Source organism: Hippoglossus stenolepis, chromosome 5, assembly GCF_022539355.2.
Source record: "Hippoglossus stenolepis isolate QCI-W04-F060 chromosome 5, HSTE1.2, whole genome shotgun sequence".
Taxonomy (NCBI): domain Eukaryota; kingdom Metazoa; phylum Chordata; class Actinopteri; order Pleuronectiformes; family Pleuronectidae; genus Hippoglossus; species Hippoglossus stenolepis.
In genome coordinates, this window is record NC_061487.1 from 13,970,593 (window position 1) to 13,991,961 (window position 21,369).

General features: G+C 41.1%; 1 protein-coding gene across 1 annotated transcript in view; it reads right to left on the reverse strand.

The window, feature by feature from the left end:
• Positions 1 to 19,919, reverse strand: part of ddb2 (damage-specific DNA binding protein 2) — a 71,794-nt gene extending 51,875 nt beyond the window's left edge. The window contains exon 1 of the mRNA XM_035156102.2: positions 19,394 to 19,919. The gene's annotated coding sequence lies outside the window, so the exon portion shown is untranslated. The remainder of the gene's footprint in view (positions 1 to 19,393) is intronic.
• Between the last annotated feature and the right edge of the window lie 1,450 nt (positions 19,920 to 21,369).

The following is a 21,369-nucleotide window of genomic DNA, read 5'->3' on the forward strand; positions in this document are numbered from 1 at the left end:
TCTACCCACGGACACATAATGAAGTCACTGCTCTCAACAACAGCTTTTACTTAAATGTTCACAATGGATATAAAGTGCAAGAACCCAAATAAAGGTGCAAAACTCACAAATACAGAGTCTGTCCTTTTAATACCTAAGAAATCCAAAGCCACTATGTGTGATGATATCATATTATAAATTATTCTGAGGCCATGAGTTTATGTTTGTGGAAATGTAGTCAGTCTCATTGAGGATTGGTGCAGTGTCTCCAGTCTTACACCAGCTGGACACAGCATTATTGTCTCTTAAATTTTAGTTTTAAAAAAAATGAATTTAATTTAAAAGAATCAGATAAAAATTGCGTACAAAGTGTATCTTGTGTCATCAGTCTTCCAGTGTATGATTAGCACAAATTGAAAACCTTTCTACAGATTTATCAAGACTCAATCTCAGAGCCCAGCGGCTCTCATCTGATGTTGAATTACCCTCTGGAGGCAACAGACAATATTCTGGGACTTCCGGGCTAGACAGCAGATATCTGGGCCAAGACACTGTGCACCGTTTACAGTCCGAGTCCACAAGAGTTGAATGTTTGTCAACACAAAACACAAACATCTGTGCTTTTTGTCAGTGTTTAATGTCCTGGCAAAATTTTTGCTAATCTCTATTAACAGCTATATGCATATGAATGCAGATAAATGAAAAGAGCTGATAGCCGATGCATATCAGTCAATGTCATCGCCTCTTTGGCTCTCCACACAGACTGTTTACCTGCAGGCAACCTAAGCCTGCTCAAACCTGATTGGTCAAACTAGAAACGGAAACCAGAGGTTCTTCAGGCCCCGAAATCTTGTCCCTTTCTTACAGATTCTCCATATTTACACGCAGAATCTGTTTATAGAGATTAATCAAGACCAAAATCAAAGACACCAACGTCTCAGAAATGACCTCGTTGGGGTAAGATTGTTGAGGTTGCGTCAACATCCTGCACCTCAGGGGGACAGATGAGTGCAGTAGCACATCGGCAGGGCTGCCATTACAGTCAATGACCGTTGCTCACACACACACGCATCATTTATTCATAGAGGGCAGTCATGTGTGCCACCATAACTCCAAACCTGCAGCTCAGCACGGGCCGATGGTTTAAAAGCGTAGACTGTATATAAAGATAGACAACCTGACAGCTCCCCAAAAGTGAAGCCAAATCATCTTGACCGCCCCCTGTTGGCTTGCTGCATTAATGTCATAAACCCCACCTCATCCATGTTAGTTGATGAGACATTAGCAAAAACAAAAAGTCAAAGTACACGATATATATAATTGTTTTCCTAAGATGGTTTCCGTCATTTTAGGTAGTTCTCATCAGACTGACGTAAGTTTTTTTGGGCAAGTTTGGTTTTAATGAGTTATTTGATGCTATGAAACAGAATGAAACGTCAACAATTGTAGTATAGCAGCGGAGCCTGGATACTGCACGTCTACACCACGATCACTAGTGCACAGACTGTGGCTCTAAATAACGTCAAAAGCTCAAGATGCGGCAGCCATATCCAGGATATTCTAGCTTCTGTATGTAAAATGGGAGGAACATCTTTATTTACAGTCTATGGTTTACAGGTGAACAGTCCAAGTAACCTGTCAGGATACTCCATGTTACCAGGTGTCTTTTTTTTATAGACACAAAAAGTTGCTTGAATTTAAGCAGCTGGTGAGATATTTGACTGCGGGACTGGGTCAATTAGTCGACTCATGTTTGACTTAATTCCACAAATGGTACCGAGACACATGCTGACACGCATGTACACACAGAAACTCCCTTCACCTCCACACAGATGCCATGTGGAAACACAGTGCTCACACATGCAATATGCAGCTAGTTATGCATGCATGACCTTTAATATATAAACAAATGATCACACGAAACCCGTTCAGCCACATATAGCACGCATGCACTACCACAGACACACACGCACACACACACACATACACACACACACACACACAGACACACACAGAGTTAAGGATCCATTTTCAGGGGAAGCACAATGATTAGCACTGCTGAAACATGAGCGGTTATTAAAAAGTCAATACATTGTCATTATAAGTGAAGATTGTTCCCTCAGAGTGAAGTTATTGATCCGTTCATGTGCTTACTGGTCATCGACCCGGCCAGTAAGTTGCTTCCAAACAGATTTGAGATATGAGGTTTCTACTCCATGATCTTCAGTATCTCTTTTACACTCAAAGAGCTATAAGAACGTGAAAACTCAAATGGTTCCTGTGATTCAATGCGATTTAAATATGCCCCAGGTCGTGATCCCACATTTTAAAATAAGAAAAAGATAATGCAGTCATGACATGACACATAACCTTTATTTAGTAACTAGTTTGTCTCACCACAAGGTTTATCAAATAGCTGTTATAGAGCCTTCAATCATGATTTTCATGCAAATGAAGTTGATGGACTTGTACTATATAGAAATCAATATTAACAATTTAAAGTGAGCCCATTTTCTCATCTGTTGTTCACACGAACTAACTTGAATTCTCAGTATTCACAATATTCAGTAACTTCCTCAGATTTAGATGTTTTTCTATCAAAAGGTTAAATATTTGTATTTGTTGCATATTCAAAATGAAAAAAAAGTATTAAAATCATTGCTAATCAAATGACAGATAACCACGCCATAACATCTGCTGCTGAACACGGCAAAGACAAATAAATTATTTAAAATCCATCAACTAGAGGAGTTTCTACCAATGTTTAATGTTTACAATGTTAAGGAAAAAAGAAAAACTATCTAACTGAGCACAAGCCAAACTTTTTCTCAATAGCTACCTATATGTTTTGCCTGATAATTTTCTTTGCCGTTTGTTCTAAAATAAATGTCACAAGAACAAGCAACTTAACAGTGAACAGAAAAGTGACTTTTACTGTTTAAACAAACCACCGACAGGCTATCTTTCAAAATTAAACTCTAGTATATTTAGCATATTTCATACAACAGACGTAGAATCAATATGCTCAGCAAAAAAACTCATTCTGTTTAATCAAATGAAGCCCTCTGCAAAATCAAAGCACAGCGATTATCTATGGACTTTGACTCAGCCTGTGTCACAAGCCTGTTGGTCTTAGAAACAATGCAATATATAATTGCACATTATTCAGAGGTTATTCAAATGCAGACCTAGTCATAAGAGAGACCTCGGAGATTTATGTTTGCTTAATCCTTTGAATTTATGAATGCTATGTGATTCAGCAATGCACTGAAGCAAAACCCAATCATTTGGAAAGAAAAAAATGCCCTCTTTAATATTTATAATCCCTTTTGAACTGTAAACTCCATCTGTAGTTTAAAGTGATGACTCATTCAGAGCATAATCTTAATCCTTTTTTACGCAGCTTAGTTCTGAAACCAAAGGGAACTGGGGGGAAATTGAAAGCTGCCATCAATGCAATAAACCAGAATCAAACACAACCAGAAGGGCGCAATCTAATTCTCATAGAAGGGCACTAATGCTGTTCATCATGTGTCCATAACTGCAAAAGCAATGTATTGTTTCACAAAGCTGAGTGGAAAAAAAATCCAGATCTCTACATTAGGAAACTGGATTCTGTTGAATAATACAAGAATCCAACAGAAACTAACCATAAAAGTTTCCAGCACTAAGTTATTTTCGCATAGTTTGGGTTTTTCTCGAACTCCCCTGGCGTCCTTGACCCTGGTGTTCCTCGCTGTTTCTTTGTGCATTGTGCATTTGAGCCCACTACCATGTTCTACAATACTGTAATCTGATCATTATGGGAGTTTCAACACCAAAACCAGATTGTCCACCTCACATTGTTCGAGCCTAAACATGATTTGATTAAGATAGCTGGGTTACCTAATAAAATTCAATATGTTAATAATAATAACAACAAGTATTATTATTACTCTCCTGTTACTGTAACCACAATCTCTCCATAAACTCAGCTGCAGCCATAGTGTAACCACATTTTATTTCCCATCATAAAATACAATGATCTGTAGTTGTCTGCACAGATATTTGAGTGGGGATTTCGATGTTACGCTATATTTTACTGCAACAATTATTATGTCTGTTTGTTACCACACGACTATAAAAACAGTTCCCATGAACGCAAGTTTCTAAAAATCATTTCACGCCTCAATCAATCGGTAATCAATTACTTTAATTGAATTTTATTTTACTTATCAATATGAATGTTACCTGCCCAATCATTGGCTACACTAAAACTGTCACAGTCTAAACTGCTGCAACAGAGGTGTCACGTGTGAGTCACTGGATTATACAAGAATGTCGCGCAGCAATCTGCCTGAATAGCCAGAGTCAACACCAGACTTGATTAGTCACTACATCCCATGTAAGACATTTGCAAAGTTATTTGCTGTAGGCATTAATTCAAAGGACTTGAACAAGCCGTGATAATGAAGCGACTTTGTGAAGGTAAAGTTCGGACTCTTTGGCCCAGTTTGTGTTGAGACTTTGCTGAGGACAGCAGCTCACATAAAACATGAAGAATGTGTCAGCTCTCCTGCTGAGCGTGCAAATACACAGTCAGTCATATCTTTTCTTTTCCACACGTCAAAGCTAACACATCAGACGTCTGAAGTGACAGCTTGACAAACAAGCTATTTATTGCAGCGCTGCTGGACTGGATCTCATTTAATTACCGTTTATACATAGAAAGCATGTAGGTAATATTGTTGGTCTTAATTCATCTTTATTCATCTGAGCACCAGATGTGATTTGAGCAAATTAAATCCACATTATCCCTTTTGTGTTTTCGATACAGTCTTTTTACAGTTGTGATAAAAAATACTCATATTAACACTCAATGTTAACAGTAAAGATTCCTCTGTTAAATTATGTTAACAGCTTGTTCTCTATGAGCCCATCTTCCTTAATTTTGACTGATGTGCAGAAACATTACGCTGGTCTCAACATTCTGTTGTCCTTATCTGTATCTGTTTTCATTAAACTGTGTGCGGTGATGGATGGAGCGCTGGGAGTTATGGATGGGTTAATTAGCAGTGAGAGCTCATCTAATTAGACAGTGAATGGCATCAGCGCTGAGTCTACAACAGGCTGTCAGAGCTCTGATGACACATTCCTCCACAGACCTGCTTCAGCAGCTCTCCATGTTTACTGCTCTGTTTATGGGTGCTGCCCACCTCATCGCTGAGAAAACAATAGTGCCCCTGCCTCTAAATCACTCTGCACTGAACAAAATGACTTGATGTGTGATGTTGTCACAATTCATATTTTTTAGATTCCTTCAGTCAAAAGAAGCAACAGCAAGGCTCTGTTCTTCTGTGGGTTGAGTTCAGGAACATACTTTTGAGAGTGTGATTATTTCAATATTTCAGTCAGTAGTTAGAGTTGCTCTGATATCATTTTTCTTTTCCTGATACCAATACGTGGACTTTTGGTTGATAAAGAGTACCAATCCCAAACCTGTGCATAAAAAAAAATACAAAAAACAACTTAATTGTGTTGCAGACGTGTTGTAATTGGCAACACAGGAGCCCCCCTCCAAACTGAAGTCTTACATACAGTACACTTTGTCAGTTCATGTTTTACTTGTCGGACTTTCCAGTGTTAAATATTGCCAAATTGCTTACATATTAGCTAGCTCTGGCTAACGCTACACTACCGGAAATTACTGCTCTTAATACAGTACTTGCCAGTGTCAGTATTGTGCAACTGCTGTTTTGGAGCGGTGAAAAAGACTGGAATGATTTCCCAGGAAAAGAAAAACTCGCTCAAACTAACACTAAAATATTATCTATCCATGTTCCTTAAAGACCTTCTACCAAAGGTGGGTCTGTCACATTTCATTGGATATTTTCTCAAAAATTGTTTTCGAAGGATACAACAAGGAGGATGAGGAAGAGTAACATCAGCAGCGAATCTGATGGGTTTCCACTACTAATTTTTGTTCTCCCTGACATGATTTTATTTCCGCAGACAGATTCCTGCATAAATGCTCTGATACCAAATGCAAAGTGTTTCCAATGAAGAATCTAATGAAGCTTGATATGAATCATAGAGCAGGTGGAACGCCTCTGCCTCTCCTTCCACACTGTGTGCTCATCTTTAACACAGGAAGCGATCCAGCACCAATCCACAGTCACATCTCCGCAGCACCTTGCTAGCAATTTAGAAGTCTTAATAATTTAATGATTCTGGCAATTGGGCATTAAATTTCTTATTTTCTAATCATGGAAACCACAGGAGCTTTCTCCATATTGGTCAAATACAGATCATTTGGCAAATCATCCCCCCTAGCAGGCTTAATGTCTCGTGCATATTCATAGCTTTTTCAAATTTCCAATCAAAGTGGCTGGCAGGTCTCTGGTGTGAGCTGCGCCTCTCACTCCTCTATGAATCATTCATGCTGTTTAGCTCACAGTTGTTTGGGTGCATCTGGCTCGGGGAGGTATGGGGTTGGCCAAATGGAGAGGCCACATGGTGGCTCCAGATGTTTTGCTGTTGTATATGCACAGCTCATCAAAAACAACAAGCAGTGCCACCCTCGCGTCTCTGCCATCTGGGGGAGACCAGACAACAGCTTCTCGTGTCCCCTGGTGAGTTATTCGAGGGCTCTTTTGAAAAGATACAAGTTATTTTCAGGCCACCTTAAAATGCCATAATCAGCAACTGTGACAACAGGAGGACAGAGTCTACTGTTGTTAAATCTTGAGTAGCAGGCTGCAAGTTTGGAGATGGCTCTTCAACTGGCAGGGTTTGATTTAAGAGAAAGCAAGCATCTGCAAAGCTGAACTATCCGTGAGCAATACAGCAAATCCCCGCAGGTGTGGAAGACGCTTCGTAGCCCCCATATGTCTGACCCGCCTGTGTAAAATATTGTATAATGCAAATAGATTTCTCTCACCAGGGATCAATACAAAAAAATGATCAACCATGCAGTTCCAACACTAACTCGTCTTTTAGCTTTTATTGAATTGCATAACAACACAAATCAATCACTGCAATTAATGACATATTTGAGTGCTGAAAGTTCTCTCAAAGTTTTGGAATATCTGTCAGGTCACATTATTCCGACTGCTGTGTGCTCTGCTCTCTACAGGCTCTTTGTGTCCGGCCCCCTGTGCACAGTAGATCCATCCCCAGATCCCTGCCACTCTCAGTAAAATCATTATTTAGTCCTTTTGTAAGCAAGCAGGGTCCCAGATCACAAATTAATCTTTCATATGTTTCCAAGATCTGGCCTTCTGTAATCCCATCTGTATGAGACACAACAAAGCACAGCGAGAGAGAGAGCGCTTATGAATTATTCATTCATTTCTCATGAAAGGCTTTCGTTATGTCTGTCATGTTTCACTCTTGCAAGGAAAATCCATTGATCCTTGCCTTTTCTCCGACAACAAGAACAAACAAGCGACATCACATGGCTGTACATTTTCCCACACTCCGACAAATAGATCTGAGAAAATAGCATCGGGAAGAAGGTAATGTATAATATGCATTTGTGCATAATGTGTACACACATTACAAATGCTCACTCACACATACCGTATGTACACCACATTAAACACATCACCATGCTCTTAACTAATAGCTGCAAGTGCAACCTCAGGGAAAATGTTTGAACTAGAACACAGCGAGGCGCAGAAGATTAAGTCACATGTGCCTTGCCAGTAATCATTTATCGCCAGTAGTATTATAATCTAATGGGCATGTCTTCCTCCTGACAAGTTGCCTTCATAATTCAGTGCAACAGAATAGAGAAAACAGCATTGTTAACAAGGAAAGGCTTTAAATCACAAGCATGGAGTACATTTCCTGTGAAATATTAATGTGGAAAGTGTGTTTGTGTACAAGGAACAAAGGGCAGAGTGTTGTACATCAATGGGCTGACAGTGCTGCAGGCTGCACAGACCCGAGCTCTGCTTACTCCAGCTATGGCAAACTGTGTATGTATAGGGGGTTGGTGCACGGGGTAAGAGAGGAGGTCATTTATAATGTAAAGGCCTGGTGGAGCGTGAGGTGTCGGGTCTGCTTAGGTTAGTGTGCACAGCTCTGTGCGGCTGGTCCTCACCTCGCTCTGAGCACTTGCCTTATTTACTTAAAAAGCTTTCCTCTAGAGCCTTGTTTAGAAACTCGGGAGGCTGGATGGATAAGACGGATCCAATCCCCTAATACCTCCATTTTTACAATGACATGCCTATCGCCTTACAAGATTGGGAGCAGGCACAACTCTCCCTTTGAAAGTCGCACAGCCTTGTAAGTCCACATTAGTGTCTTGTTACCTGCAACGTAATGAGGTTAGTCGGACGGTTGTCGGCAGGGTGCTCCACTAATGCTCTGGGCTCTCCGAGGAATCTGGCTGGATCCTATTAAGAACAACACAGTGGCTTTATCTCCTCTCACAGCAATGAAAAACAAAAACACACACCCCTGAGTAAAATCTGTACATTAATTGTACCATTATTCCCAGTGCACCTGTGGCTTTCGCTACTCTTCTCACTCATGCCTGTTTCATAGTACAGTGCAGCGCTGATATTACAAGTTGCTCATGCTGATTGTGTGTACTTGACTATGTAGATTACACAGCAGCTTGCAGGATAAGAGTGCTGTTGTTGGCCCATGCTGCCTCCTCCCTGCCTGTCAGCGCCAAGCGGAGATGAGCTTGTGGCCCGTTCTGTCTGCTGTTAATCCTGCCTGTTCTGCTTTGACAAAGCTGCTGTTTGAACAATGGAGCTGTCTTCTTGTCTGCTAATTTAGGAACAAACATTTGCCTGCGTAGCAAACAAGCTCTCCCAGGAAGTGCTATTAATAGGATAATTAAGCAGACGGTAATGAGCAGGATTACTGCTAATTATGACAAGATTTGTTTTGGCATTTGCCTGAGAGGCAGCGGAGTGTTAAAGTCTGCACAGGAGTTCATCACTGCACCGAGCAAGCAGGCACCTGAGTAAACAGACTGGGACTCACTGGGGGTATTGGTGTGCTACGTGCACATGCGCGTGCATGAGTGTGTGTGTGTTTGGGGGTGCTGGGATAAACAGAGGGGAGATAATAGCAAAGCACAGCAATGCCAGAGGTACTGCCAGGCCAGGATATCACTTTGAAACAAGGTCAATCTAACCAGCCTCTATTTGACTTTATGGGCTGTGAGGAGCTGTAAACAGCTGTAAACTGTATCTATATCCTGAGGCTAGAGAGAAATGCTCATCACAGTTTCCAAACGTCCAAAGTGAAGCTTTGTCTTGTCTCGTCTGAGCAACAGTCCGAAACGCACAGATATTCAATTTACAAAATATACAAAAGTCCATTGAGAAAAGCAGCAGACTCTCACTTTCGAGGAACCTGGGATGAGCAAGTGTTTGACATCTTTCTGTCATTACACACTTGTCCACACTAATGCAGATATTTTGTTTCTTCTACGTTTGGGCCTCTCGTCCATATTCAAACAATTAGACAACACATTCCAAAGCGCAGATGTTCGTAAACTCTGGTTTCTGTGTATCAGTGAGTACAGGTTAAACATTTGTTTAACGATGAGCTTACTTCGGGGATTCTCACTGTTGTTTTGTGTAATGATCATGCACCAGAAACAACAATGGCGGCAAAATTTGGTTTGTTCTATTTACCGCACCACATTATCGGCGTGGAAAAAAAATTATGAGCTACTATGGTTTTGGGTTTTGAAGTAACTACTCACTGAGCATGCTCACAGTGTTCTTCTCTAGTATTTGACGGATCGTTGATGTACACTTTATCGCCACCTACTGGCCCGGCATGCTTGTATGAGCGTTAGTAGTCAAGTTTTGTTTTAGTTTTTTTAGTTCTAGTCTGTAGAAGGTCATGAGGTCAAAAATGTCAATTTAAAAATATCTGCAGTATGTAGTCTAGGCCAAAATTAATCAGTTATTAAAAAAAATTGAATCGATTAATCAATTAGTCGACTAATTGTTTTTACCCTGATTTCCCATATTGTTAGAACTGTTTTAGAAGGCTGAGGAAATTTTCACTTTTTCTGTAACGGAGGAGCGGTAAGTAACGGTAAAATATTGTGATAATGATATTTGAAATGTGATGTTTAGCAGATTAAATGTAACAACATGTTTGTCGAACGCATTAGACACAGTTGTAGAACATCTGTTTCAGTTTGTTTGGTTTGTTAGGAAAACATCTGAATTTAAAGAACACTTCTTAAAAATGGCTGCTATATTAAAAGTAATCTGCACATCTCCTACTCCTTGTATCAGTCACACATTTTTCAGGTCGATGTAATGTTTTTATTCTTAGTTCTGTATTGCCTCTGGACGTCGATAAAAGATGCGGAGTGGGTAAAAATGTTGTCTTGTTTTCAAATAACTTTGTCACCTCACCATTTTTTTCTGCCATTAGACACCCAAAGTGGTGTTTTAATTGAAGTAATACTTTATTCCAGTACTATGAAGTGTGTGATCGTGTTTTGTTCCTTTGCAGTTGACAATTAGGGCAAAAAAGGCAAATCCTTTATTTTTAGTAGATTAAAAGTTTGATTATTTTTTGCAGCGTATTAGTGTATTATTAGTTGTAGTATCACTGTCATTCTTTCACATGATGGGGGATTAAATTAGACAGTTCATTCCTTGGAACACAGCAGTGGGAAGAATTAAACCGTGGGGTGACTTTAACCGAAATGAAACCTTAATTCACAAGATTCAATCAAAAACTGACAACAAACAAGCCTAGTTGAGGTGAAGGGGAATCTTAATGCGATTGTAGCTAAAGCTCAGACAGTGAGCCGCCTCCATTAAAGCATGCCACACGGCCCAGCAACTCCAGATAAGGCAGCTGAGTCTGGGATTTAGAGCTTTGGCTTATCGTCATCTTCACACCACTGTCTCACCAAGAGCAAAGAACATGGCCTCCAAATCCTCTCCAACAGGGAACCAAGTTTGCCTTTGGGCTGGTAGGTGCAAGTCCAAGTCGGGCACAGGTTCATTAATGGGTTATAGCTCTTAATTATGACATTGATCTCGTAGCCTCCTCAAAACACACCGCAGCTCGGGCACAGCAACGAGACTCTTCATTCTGTAGCAGAGGCTGCAATAAGATTATAGCGAGAGCTGTGTGGAGCACTGTTTCAGAAATAAAATTGCTTTTATTCCACCCAACATGTGTTCAGTGAGATTAAGGCATAATCTTACAACGTTTAATAAGAGCCGTTTGTGGCCTTCCGGCTGAGGCAGAAAAAAGTGGAGCATGCCTGCTCTACTTTAAATCCTGTTTATTGAATTATAAAGAACCTTAAAGGATCAAGAATGTGACTCATGCATTTAAATATTTCATGGTATTTTCACGTCAAAGCACATCATCGAGTAAAGTATGCACTGCAGTGTTTAGAAAACTTTTTTTTTATATCCAGCAATTTAATTTCCTAAAAATAGCTGAAGTGCGTTAAGAAAAGAGGGACAATATGGAATACTTTAGGGTGCAGAATATAAGACTTAATATATGTAAATTCATGCAAAGGCAATAATATCAATTTTTAAAAAGATATTGTTTAGAACATGCATAATGATCCATTCATGACGGATTCAAACGTTATAAAAAGACACCGTGATAAAATGCAGAAGATTTGCCGTCACAACCTACATCCAAAATCTGCTCTATTCTCAAACATAAGGGCATATTGGAAATCCCGAACTTCAATTTATGTAATCCAAAGCCCTTGCATGAACTTCAGCTTGAGCTCTGGCTTTCAAGAGGTATTTGGAAGTTAAAGTCTCAGATCAGATTTGGACAGATTAGAATTAAGAGTTGGAAGTCTGGGAGGGGTGGATATGAGGATTTGCACTGCTCCACGAGACGGCCTTGTCAGTGATAAGTTATACTGAGCCACGGGTAAGAGGATTGCCCAGACTAATCCGAATCAAAAGACATACCATGTGAATTACATCCCGAAACAGGTTCGCTTACAGAGATTAGGAGCCTGCATGTAAATCCTGTCATACTCTACTTGGCACTGGAAGATGAGCCAGAGAGAACAAACACAAACATGCGCTTTGTACCGGGCTGCAACTACTGGCACCAGGTCAGCGGCCAAAAATGGTTGGTTTCCTTGATTACAGCTTTCGTTTTCGTATTCTCCAGAAGATTAGATGTCTATTGATGAGTCTATCTAGGCCAGCCACACTAATTATGACACAACATCTAAGAAAGTGCTTATACCGAGGGTTGAGAATAACCCTCCCCTGGTGACCTGACACCCACTGAGCAGCCGGCTCACCCCTCCCTTTTTCTCCTTCGCCATTCCTCCCTCCCACCATCACTAAGCTAAGCTCTAGTTCAATGAAGCATTTATTTCTCTTCCTGTTTGACATGGGTGATTCTATCAAGGCATCTGGCAGCAAGCGCTGTAATACAAGGCTTCTGTTGAGACGTCAAAGAATGTTACTCTCTGCCGTAGTGAAAGAAAAAAATAGCTTACATTTTTCTCTTTTTTTTCTCTCTCTCTCCCCAGAAGTACTGAACAAACAAGACTTGTATCCCTGGCCCAGAAATGCTTCAAAGAGCACATGTCTGCTGGGACTGGCTGTGAAATGTAGAGCAGTGCTGGCTGCTTAGCTTTGCATTTCAGCCAGAGCAAGCTCATAAGAACACTGCAGAATTTGGGGAAATCTCTAAAGCAGGGGGAGTGGGGTAAGAGGCACAGCCTCCTTCTCTGCAACACCTTCACACAATGGAAACACGTTTCTGCTATATAATAAAAACAATTGCAGTTTCATAAGTTATCCACTATATTTCTAACTCTGTGAACTGCATGCTCATTGCTGAGGGTAATAAGACACAGTGATCCCAGAAGCCTCGGAGTTACACAGAGTCATAGGTACATGCTACTGATAAAAACTAATGAATAATATCACGGCTTAAAGATGGAATGAATCTGCTGGGCTCTCATGTGTACAAGGGAGATATACTATGGTAATTACCCGATACATCAAGGCTTGTGAAAAATGCAGCAAAGCAAAGCTATTTTGTTGTAGACTGAATGGATGTAAATTCTGTAGAGCACAGTATAAATGGAAAGCACTGAGACGAAAGCGGTAGAAGCCGGCATAAGAAAAACCATCAAGTGGCGGTGCGAAGCTCTCTGCAGCGCTATGAAGCATGCAGAATAGAGGTCTCTCACTGCAGTATAACGGCTCATAAAGCCGCAAATGGCATTTCCACTTCATTCAGTCTCAGGGCCAGGTTCCAAGCAGCTCCTCAACGATGGAATTGAACCCATTAGCAATCGATTAAAGAACCAGCAGGCAGTCACCACTCTGCCTGCGGGGAGGATGGGATCTGGCGGGGGTGGGGGCCTTGTCGGCCAGTAAAGGCCCCTGAGGACTGCGGTTCAAATCTTTGTTTATGTAGAAATAGCGGCGAGCACTTTAACCTCGGATCCCACCCCTGTGGAGCAGATTACGGTGGTCAGATTGTGAGCGGGGTGTGCTTTGAGATGCAGAGCATGGCAGCTTATGATTGAAAAATCACGTCACGGACACACAAGGTACAACGCTTCCCTGAGATAAAGCAACGCCCAGAGGACACCTGCTGCTCCTCGCGAGACGGTGGGTTACCAATTTGATGAGCATATTCATAAGTCCTATTGAATGCTCGAGCCGTGGATGTTTACCCAGACCATGAGATATGAATGATGAACAGTTTGACCTTTGGAAACAGATTAGAATTTCAATCAAGTGACCACAATCCAATCCATAAAAGTGTATGAAAATGGGAGTGGAGTCATATAATTAGCTCAGGCTTACAACATCTTTAAAAAACAATCTCTCTCAGTTTATAAATTTATAAAAATCAGAATTTGTTCTACTTGTGATCCCACTTCATCCCCACACTATATATGCTCCATACATAGCAGCCTGTCAGCTTTTATTCTTGGGGCCGACCTTTGTCTGCATGGGTCTCATAACTGACATTTTCAATTACACTGCAAACAACTTATCAATATGCATGGATTTCTCAGCCAATATCCGAGCAAACAGAGTCGTTTGGAGAGCCGAGCCTGTCAGGGGAGAGAAATAGGGCAGACATGTCAAGGTCAGGATTTTGTTAATGAGGGACGGGCCGCTGAATAATTGAATGGGCTGAGCAGTATCGACTGTTGAAGCAGAAGCGTTTAAAGCGTTGGCGATCGTTAAGGAAAATCCTCCCAGCACTTTATGTTCCATGGCAGTAATTTATGCACGGGCATCCAAGCGGGTGCCCTATGGTTCACAGCACTGAATGCACAAAGCAATGAGTGGATTAGCCGAGCACACTTTAGAAACAGCAGCCAAGCGTGCAAGTTATTCCTGTGGATGAAGTGATGGCTCTGGCAGTGCAATTATTCAGCTGTGCATTTTAAATACACAGACAAATGGCGACGAGAGTGCTCCGTGTACCTAGCGGAAATATGCAAAAAAATAGTTTAATGTGAGCAGAAAGTGATCAGTTTGCAAATGATGTATCACAGAGAGCGCACTCAAATACAGAGCAGCTGCAGTACTGACAGAGGGCAAACCAGAGTGAGGAAAACACACCATGTGATTTTACACTGTGTACTCGGTAAACAGGCTCCTAGAGAAACACAATCTGATGGACGACTAAACTGCTGACATCAGCTGGTGCCGTTGGATTCCCTGGCAGACACAACACCAATTTTTGGCCACAAAACAAATTCTAATAATTGTGGGATCAAAAGCAGCAGATGTAAACGCATGTAAACAAGCTAAGTAATATTGCATCCAAATGCCCCCTTTTGTTTTGAGTGCAATCTGAGCCATTTTTAATCTGCACCAAGAACTGCTCAAGCTGTTGTTGTTGCAGCAACATACTCGAGCAGTTCTCAGGACTTTAAGCCTCCACCCCTCTCTCCTCTCTGCAGGTTGGGAGCTTTGGGGGGCTTCTAATCCCTCTATGTAATTACTGCTCCCTGCAATGGCCAGACCATCTCTGTGTAAATCAGATTAGCTGACCTAAATCGCTCTAGTTTCTCTCTACCCCATCAAACAATTCCTTATCTACACCCAGAGAGCTTAACAACACACAGACACCACTCCTCCAACCTCCCGCCCCAAAAGACATGGCCTGTTTATTTGATCAGCACAGGAAAGCAAACAGTTTCTCCATGATACACAAACACGCTGGTGCTGGGACGACCCTAATGGGTGGCCAGGGAGCGGGGGCATAGGGCCGAGTCGTCGGCCGGGCCGAGGACATGCAGATAACTGCCTCCCATCACGTCTGCAGCTTCCTCACCGGGCCATTAAGAGCAGAGGAAGTGAGGCAGGCGGCTATAACACAGACGACAATGTTGCTCAATGCGCTGTAAATAAAGGTCAGCGAACATGATAGAGATGTATTACTCCTCTCGGTGCTGCCTCCTCACCTCCTTCCCATCCAATTTATTCCTTGGGTCATACATTTACAACTTTGAGAGAGGAGGTGGGTGTGTGTATAAAGAGGAAACGCTGCTCTTCAGAGGGAATAGAGAGAGACAGGCAAAAGGAAAGAGGGGGAACAAATGAGGTCTGTGATCCTGCCTGTACCTACCCCCTCCACCCCCACCCGACAAGCCCCAATCAGGCTGAACCACTACTCTCAGCGCGACAGCCAGGCCTTTGTTGCCGTCTGAATGGAGGTTAAATATCCCTCGAAATCAGACCTCTTTGGCTTTCTGGACGCATCGTCAGAGAACCGGCGCCTTTCACATGCTAATGCTGGTGTTTTTTTTATTTCCTTTGTAACCATGGTTAGACAGCAGTATCATGCTAAAGGGGGATGAATAAAGCGGGTGAATATGTTTTTTTCCTCTCTCCTCTCTCCTCTCCCTCTCTTTTCTCCTATCCCTCCCCCCTTTTCCTCTCTCTCCCTCTTTTATCACCATCTCTTCAAGCCAGCCCACATTCCATCCCCCTCCTGCAGGGGTTTAAAAAAGCACAGATGGTCTCTCCTGACCTGCTATTCATCATTGTGTCAAAAGCTTTGTCAGAATAATGCTCCGCAACAACAAGCTGAAGGATTTTTATTTGTTTCTATTGATGAGGCCCGTTAATTTCGCAGACGTCTCATTAGGCCTGAACCACCGATTAATTTCTTTTGTTCTCATTAAATGGCTAATTCTAAACATGAACTGCACTGACAATGAGTGCCGCTCAGAGCCAGAGCCAGACAGCCCTGCTCCCGCCACAGGGCTACTGGAGCGTGAAGCAGGCAGGTAGAGGGAGAAAATTGAAGGGCAGGAGGCAGCATGAGATTGGGGGATGAGGGGTGGTGAGGAGAGTGGTGGGGCAGGAGAATGAGAGAGAAAGTGGTGGTGGCAAGAGCAGAAAAGAGCGAGAGAGCAAAGGAGAGCACTGACAAAAGCCTCTGTTAATTTGTAGACACCCTTAACACTAGGCACGGATGGCAACTCATTAACTGCTTGCAGATTTTTTTTTTCTCTACCCTGTCGCGGGATCAAGTGGCCCTCAGGAGTAAAGGTTGCAATCATCTGTTAGTGGCAGCAGCCAGCACTCAGCTACGAATAAAAACGAAAATAAAAACGATAGCGGAATAAATCAAAATACAAATGGGGACAAAAGAAAAAAAATGAAAACCACAGACTGGAAACCAAGGTAGTAATTTTTCTATTGGAAGTGTGCTCACAAAAGCTATCTTGTGCCTGCACTCCATTAAAGCAGTGCAAGCTGTCATTATGGCCAAGGATATATGGAAGCCTCATAATATCCAGAGATTGGTAGTTTGTTAGACAGCACTGTACAATTTGCTGCAGCCTTGAAGGATCCTTGAGCCTCTCTTGACAATTTACCAAGGGAATTGCCGGAGCGTTGCCTTTTGTCTGCTGGAGACACAGGGGCAATTATCCAGCCTTCTGTAATGTTTCCCTGACTTTAATCTCCTGGCTGAGAGCATAAAGCAGAATGGGTAAGGTTTCAGAGTGCCTCTGGGTTCTATTAACACACAACTGCTGTTTCTGTTCAGGCCAGGCAGCCGAGAGAGGACTGCAATTTGACAGACAGGCCTCCCCTGGGCTTTTAGGGAGAAAACATGATTATGTCATAATATATTTTCGAAAAAGAGATCCATTTGAAAGATTGCCCCTCTGTCTTTTCAATCTAACATGGCTCTGCTTTTGTCAGGCACACTGGGAGCACTAGGAATGACAGATGCTTCAATGAACCAAACAGGAATAGAAATAAAGTGTTTTACCAGGAAAAAAAAAAATCACCAGAGACCGGAGGCAGGGGCAAGTAAATCCAGTTTCACTGACAATTTCAAACAAATATCATTAGTCTGGTGTCAACGTTTTCCGAGGTTTATTTAAATGTATTTTGTTGAAGGACAGTAAATACCCTGCAGAGATGTATTGTTTGCAAACGCATGTCTATGAGGTTTTACTCACAATTAGCATTGTCATTGAGGAGAAATGATGTGCTAATCAAGCTTAATAATTCAATTTGTTTACTAATTGTTTGACAGGATAAAGTACACATGACATTATTGTAATTAATCAACAATGAATGTCATTTTTCAAGCGAAAAAATGTGAGGAGTTGATGCATTTCTTAAGCTCAACATCAATGGTTGAATTAAAAAAATATATCTAAAATCATCAGACTGCTGGAAATTTTAACAGACATATTTTCCCCATTTTCTGACATAGATCAAACGAGTCATTCATTAATTAAGACATTACTCTTTGAAAAAATAAAAATACTGAACACTAGATTTTATGTAATAAATTACAAAAAGAAAGGGTTTCATTCTCGAGGCCGTGCAGGTGTTCCTGTCCTCTTCACTGAATGATAGGAAACACATCACTTTGTGGCAGAGAACAACACTGGAGGCTTCACAGCACAGTATTTGGACGGCCTGAGCTCTCCAGCATAGAGATTGTTCAGCCACTTCATGACTTACATGTTTAAGAGCTTTCCAAAAAGCCAAGAGAGACAAGGGTTAGCAATCTTGTGATCAAAGTTTACGCCTTTTAGAGAGCAGGCTGCACTCTGTCTCTGCACCTCTCCAGTCATGACTATAGTGTACTACAGCGACAGTGCAACAAGAGCTATGGAGTGTGAAACACTTACGCATGACACATTTACATTGCTCGTGAAATGGGTAAATAGACGATGTACTGTGCACAGGACAGAAACTGTTGTGAAATTATAAATACCTTCACCAAGGAGGTTTTCTACCCAATTCGTTTGTTGCTTTGTTTTATTGTCATTGCATTTCCATTGGGACATTTTTTGACATTTTCATCAATTTCCCAGTGAATAATTAATGGATTTTGTGCGTCCTGAAGAAGACTAATCAATAATTCTTCAAAGTAGCACTACATGGATAAATTTCACCCATTTGCAGAAATAAAAATCTAATGAGGGTTGCTTCTGTCACGTTTACCTGACAGCAGAAACATTCAAACCCATTCTTTGTTCCTGTATTTGAAAAAAACAAATGTGACTGTGTGAATTCATCACTGTTTTCAGTTTTGCTGGTGAAAATAAGAATAAAAAAACTAATATTTGCACAGGGATTTCTGCAGGTTTCAACAAGTTAAATTTAAGACTTTAAGACCATAATGTTTGTAATTTAAGACAGCTATATAGGAGTGTCAGAGTCCTAGAATTACTCAAAGTGGCTATTTAGTCATTCCTACAGCGTAGGAAGTCTCATGTACTGAGATAAATACCGACTGAAGTGTTTGTATACTCAGTTATATCGCCGAGAACGAACTAAAACAAACAGACACATTACAAACTTTAAGGTGTGATGGAAGTAGCATTTGATTGGTTCATATTATTGAGACCTACGTAAACACATATAAGACCTAGTAAATTGGAGTTTTACTTATATAACGCCTAAAACTTAATACTTTTATACTTTTTAGGACCCCACAGAAACCCTGCATGCAATAGCGTCACTATTTATTATTTTTCTCTTTTACAGTGTTTTAAAAGGAAGTCAGACATGATGTAACAGGTTATGATGGGATTATTTATAATAAAAAGGGAAAATCTGTTTAAACTGATTTTGGTCAAAAACATTGAGCCACATGACTTTTCAACACAGAAGGAAGTATTTTGACATGTCGTTCTGAACTTTATGATGCCATCAAAACTCATTTAGACAGACCAATGCTGTTTCACACATGGTGAGAAACTCAGCCAACAAACCTTTGTGTCTCAATGTCTTATGAATTTAAAATCATCTGCCATGTCATCAGTCACATCCAGCTAACCTAGCTAACGGAGTTAGCTGGATTTGAGTGTTGATTTGACTCCAGGGTGGATAATTTCATATTTTCAGAGATGAATTAAAGTTACATTAAATTAAATTGCATGTGGATCAGTGGTCACATGGAGTGATAACAAATAGCTCACCTGTTGAAGGCCTGGATGCTAGCTGTTAGCTGTTAGCTCTGTTGTTTCCTTTGCAGCGGGGGGGTGGGGTAGCAGCGGTGGTTAGCCTGAGGTCGGCCGCAGTGAATCCAGTCAATCCCGGCGGTGACAACAATTTACGACAGGGAAAATAAAAAAAACCAAAACTTCCACAGCAAGTGTTCACCTCTTCCGAGCAGGGAAGTCCGCCTCTCCGCTGTCCGTGCGTGTCGCCAACGTTGTCAAAACAAAGCTAAACAAACCAGGTCGACTCGGGTCAATGCTGGAGGGAGAAACCTAACAGTTAGCATATCGGCTAATCCACAGCTGGAACACGTGCGGCCTGTTGACATGTGAAAACTTAGCGACCATTTACATGCTGTCAGTGGAAAGTCGGTTTGCAGGCTGCTTGGTTTAAGTTAACAACAGTGGGGGGGAGTTGAAGCTGGTATTAATTATAACGTAGCAGATGAGAGTGATTCTTACTGATTGAGGATTTTGAGCTTTTAGACTATTTACATTCATTTGCCTCCTTGTTTCAAAACAAGGTACTTGACTATTTTCACATTACTGTTGAAATAGTGGGTTTGATAGATTTCTAATAGAAGTGTAGTTTATATTTAAAAGATGATGCTGTTATGTGTTCCAATATCAACATATCACATAAAAAGACCAAACTTAACTACTTAGTATTTCCCATTTATTTAACCTGTGATGTGTCTTATTGCTCTGAGTAGTGTTGTTGTTCAGAAACTGCAACAAATTCATTACTCTTCTTAGTATCACAATTGCTAAAAACCACAGACCTGTTGTACAGGAAATCATTTGACATTTAAAAATAGGAGGATAGTATAAAGAAGGGGCAATCAGGACGTTATGAGAGATGCACTAATATATTGTTGGTTTTGGTCTTGCCGTGGAATTTGTTTACAATTTTTAAAAAAACATAAAATTACAATTTCAATAGGGCCTCCCACCGTCAGTGCTCGGGCCCTAATAAATCCACACTCATCCTTTTGGTAGAAAAGACTAATAATTGCACGATTTCCTTTTAATCCATAAAGATGGAGGAACCACCACATACCATTCCATCAGTATGCCTGACATTACATACTTTGAACATGGTTATCTCATCCAGCAGGAACAACAGACAGAAAGCCCTGTGAAGTTAAACATCATCAGTACAGAAATATTTTGGTCCTACACTGCATTTACATGGTTGATTTAATTCAAACTAAATTATTGGCGCAAAGAGGTAAATCTATATTCACAATTTAGGAAACATAGACCTACAAGCCCTGGATATTAAGTGGACAGTTTCCCTTTTTAACTTTGTGGTGTGTGATCTCACTGTTAATCAGCTCTACAAAAACTAAAGGATATCTTAGAAGTAAACACAGGCAAGAGAAGGGGCCAAAGGGAAATCAAGCTCCCACAACTTTACCTCAATCCCAGCATTTCCTCTGTAATTAGTTATGTTGCTTATTCACCTCCAGCTGTGCCCTAATCAAAGAATGTGTGTGGAAATATAATTAGTATGTTAGCATAATGCACATGATAAAGAAGTACTTGTAGTTGTCTTGATCTTAACATCAAAGAGCGTGTTGTTTCCTTCTCGGGGCATTAGTATCATACAAATCTAATTACTCTGGCTATTGAATTACTGGATATTAGCGGATACTTGGAACAAATACAAAGGAATGTCCCAACAGTTCTCTGGCCTTTCAGTGGAAAACAACCATCATAGAAAAAGGGGCAGACATGAGAAAATGGTGGAACAACTTATTGATAATGTTTGGCTCTCTGCTTCGCATTGAGGAACTCGGTTTTTCGAATTTCACAGATCTCCAGCTGTGGTGAAACCAACCTGCCCAGAGCAGACGGTCCCTTGACCTCAATATCTGAAATAGCATCCAGTCCATTACCATGGCTTCGTTCTCTGACTAAGCTCTGAGACTCCACATGGTGAAGTGCAACAT